This window comes from Acanthochromis polyacanthus, chromosome 10, assembly GCF_021347895.1.
Source record: "Acanthochromis polyacanthus isolate Apoly-LR-REF ecotype Palm Island chromosome 10, KAUST_Apoly_ChrSc, whole genome shotgun sequence".
Taxonomy (NCBI): Eukaryota; Metazoa; Chordata; class Actinopteri; family Pomacentridae; genus Acanthochromis; species Acanthochromis polyacanthus.
In genome coordinates this window covers 33335041-33338730 of record NC_067122.1, presented here as the reverse complement: position 1 = coordinate 33338730, position 3690 = coordinate 33335041, and the positions used below count along the sequence as shown (strand labels likewise).

The following is a 3690-nucleotide window of genomic DNA, read 5'->3' as shown; positions in this document are numbered from 1 at the left end:
CCCTCTCTCGCTCCCAGCTGATCGCCTGCTGCAGGACAGCTAATTGTGGATGAGACTCAGCTGTGGAGCAATCAGCAAACACTGTTCACCTGCCTTCCCTTTCTGTTTAAATATCCTCTGCTCCCCTCTTTGTGGGTGGGAGCGTACTGTCACGAATGGGAGAAGTAGAACCCAGGCGCAGATACCAACAGGCAGGCAACAGGAGTAAGTGGTGAAATTAGGTTTATTTAACTAAAATCCAGAGTTCAGTAGCTGATCAACACACAAGGGAAACATACTCACTACTATGATAATCCTCTCCAAAAGGGAAGGAAAAAGCTTCGGCTAATCCAAAAACTCTGAGTCTTTAAAGGAGTCGAGTCCACAAAAGAAAAACCAATAATGTCCAAAAACAGCTGAATCCAAGGGGGACCAATCCTCAAACGTCCAAAGTTGGGGAAAACGGAAGGAGTGAGGGGAAAGCCATGTCTTGGAAGGTCTGAACTGTGACGCTCCCACACACAAAGAGGGGAGCAGAGGATATTTAAACAGAAAGGGAAGGCAGGTGAACAGTGTTTGCTGATTGCTCCACAGCTGAGTCTCATCCACAATTAGCTGTCCTGCAGCAGGCGATCAGCTGGGAGCGAGAGAGGGAGACAGGGAAAAAACCAGGCAGGAGCTGCATCAGCATCCAGCCAAAGGCAGGAAACAAAAACCAGTCAGGAGCCGGACGGCCTCCTGACAGTAAAAGCTTACAGCACCTGGTATTCCCAGGCGGTCTTCCGTCCAAGTACCAACCAGGCCCGACGCTGATTGGCTTCCGAGATCAGACGAGATCGGGCGTGCCAAGCGTGGTGTGGCCGTAAGCCTACTGTCAGGAGGCCGTCCGGCTCCTGACTCATGTGCATGAATTCATGTACACACATGAGTGTCACATGCCACTCATGTGCATGAATTCATGTACACACCCACACACACACACACACACACACACACCTTCATGTTGAGTTTCATCTTTGATTTTAATTTTTTTTTACAGTACACGTTCATAATTGTAATTTTTAATGCAGTTGTTTTATGTCTATTTCCATAAATTCATATTAAATGTCACTTGTTCACAGTTAAAGAATGTTGAATAAATGTTTGCTGGTGAAAAATGATTTTTGTGCTATTTTAAAAGCTGTTAAAACAGACCGGTCAATTTTGACCGGGAACACTAAAGTAAGGGGCAGGAGGTGAACACGACAGGAGGGTTAAGTTAGTAGGTCTACTAATCTATGCTACACTACAGTTATACTACAACATGTCAGGCACCAACACCATCATTTGGACAGGACTTTTACTCTATCTTCAGCTCAGTTTTCTGCAAAAGAAAAAAGATATATCAACAAAATTCAATTCATATAATGCAAAACATAGATTTGCAAGCTGTTTATATGTGTCCACTTTATTGTATGGTTAACCATGAAGAAGGAGAGAAACCAACCTGGAATTTTGCAGGCTTCTAGCAGCATGATAGAAGATTTTTTTTTTTTTTAAACAAATTTATGGATCTCTACCACCTGTGCCACATTGCCTTTTGGCCTCACTAAAATTGGTCACTTTTTGTGGGGTCCATATTTTAGCAGCTCATATCTATCTATATGATGCCCCCAGAAGTCTCCAACTTTACAATTTTGTTAAGAATAAGACAGAGTGGTCCTTGGGTCAACATTTATAACATTTCCAGTAATTTTAGACCCCTAAAACCTACTCGCGAGTGTGTTTTTCTTAATTTTTAGCATTTTTAGAAGGCTCCTGTGGTTTGTAGAGAGTAGCTAGGAGGCTGTGAGGCTACCTGTGATGTCAGATGGTTGCTGTGAGCTTGTCTGCCAAATTTCAGCTAACAATCATGTCTAGAAGCTGAGAAATAAGCAGTTACATAGTGCAAAATCCTAGGCGAGGATTTAGGGGGTGGGTTTAAGCCCAAATTCTAAAAAATTCAATATCCCATAAGTTTGGAACTAATAGAGCTAGAGCTCTAATTTTTTGCATGGAAAGTTGTTTTGTGTATATCTTCCATCACAAGAAAATGTAGCCAATTTCTAGATGGTGCAGCAACACCCATTATTGAAACCACATGAAATGACCCAAAGGCTAACAACCTCAAAGCAGCTTATTAAAGTGTCCAAATAAGAAACATTAACTAAAAACTCACAACTGAGCTAATGTTGGCCATAATGTAACTAAATATTGAGCTGCATCTGATAAAGTAACTTTCTGAGCAAAGAAAACACAATGTGACTCGACATTAGATTGCGATTCAGTCCTTTCTCCATATCAGCGGTAATTTAAAATTAATGTAGCCGCAAGGGGACACATGCCAGTGTCTTATTGTGCCGGTCCCAAGCCCGGATAAATACAGAGGGTTGTGGCAGGAAGGGCATCAGACGTAAAACTTTGGCCAAATCAAACATGCGAATCAAATGTATGACTTCCATACCGGATCGGTTGAGGCCCGGCTTAACAACGATCGCCATCGGTGCTGTCGACCTACAGGGTGCCGGTGGAAAATGGACGACTGTTGGTCGAAGAAGGAGGGGAGGAAGGTGTGTTCGTAGGAAGAGAGAGAAGAGGAACACCAAGAGTCTAGGACTGAGAGTAGGGACTTTGAATGTTGGAACTATGACAGAAAAAGGTAGAGAGCTGGTTGACATGATGCAGAGGAGGAAGGTGGACATACTGTGTGTCCAGGAGACCAGGTGGAAAGGTAGTAAAGCTAGAAGTTTAGGAGCAGAGTTCAAGTTGTTCTATCATGGTGTGGATAGGAAGAGAAATGGAATAGGAGTTATCTTGAAGGAGGAGTTTGTTAGGAATGTCCTGGAGGTAAAAAGAGTGTCAGATCGAGTGATGAGGAGGTCATGGGCAGGTTTGGTATGCAGGACAGGAACGCAGAAGGACAGATGGTGGTTGACTTTGCAGAAAGGATGGAAATGACTGTAGTGAATACTTTCTTCCTGAAGAGGCAGGAACATAGGGTGACCTATAAGAGTGGAGGTAGGAGCACACAGGTAGACTAAATCTTGTGTAGACGGTGTAATCTGAAGGAGATCAGTGACTGCAAAGTCGTGGTAGGTGAGAGTGTAGCCAGACAGCATAGGATGGTGGTGTGTAGGATGACCCTGGTGGTGAAGAAGATGAAGAGGGCAAAGGCAGAGCAGAGGACCAAATGGTGGAAGCTGAAAAAGAAAGAGTGTTGTATGACTTTCAGGAAAGAGTTGAGACGGGCTTTGGATGGTCAGGAGGTGCTTCCAGATGACTGGACAACTACAGCAAATGTGATCAGGGAGACAGGTCGGAGAGTACTTGGTGTGTCATCTGGAAGGAAAGGAGATAAGGAGACTTGGTGGTGGAATGAGGAGGTGCAGGAGTGGATCCAGAGAAAGAGGTTAGCTAAGAAGAAGTGGGACACTGAAAGGACTGAAGAGAGTAGACAGTAGTACAGGGAGATGCAGCATAAGGTGAAAGTAGAGGTGGCAAAGGCCAAACAAGGGGCTTAAGATGACTTGTATGCTAGGTTGGACAGTAAGGAGGGAGAGACTGACCTGTATAGGTTGGCAAGGCAGAGAGACAGAGATGGGAAGGACGTGCAGCAGGTTAGGGTGATAAAGGATAAGGATGGAAGTGTGTTGACAGGTGCCAATAGTGTGATGGGAAGATGGAAAGAGTACT

At 44.2% G+C, this 3690-nt stretch overlaps 1 pseudogene; it reads right to left on the bottom strand.

The window, feature by feature from the left end:
* Nucleotides 1-728: 728 nt before the first annotated feature.
* On the bottom strand, nucleotides 729-847 carry LOC127535949 (uncharacterized; annotated as a pseudogene).
* Nucleotides 848-3690: the final 2843 nt, after the last annotated feature.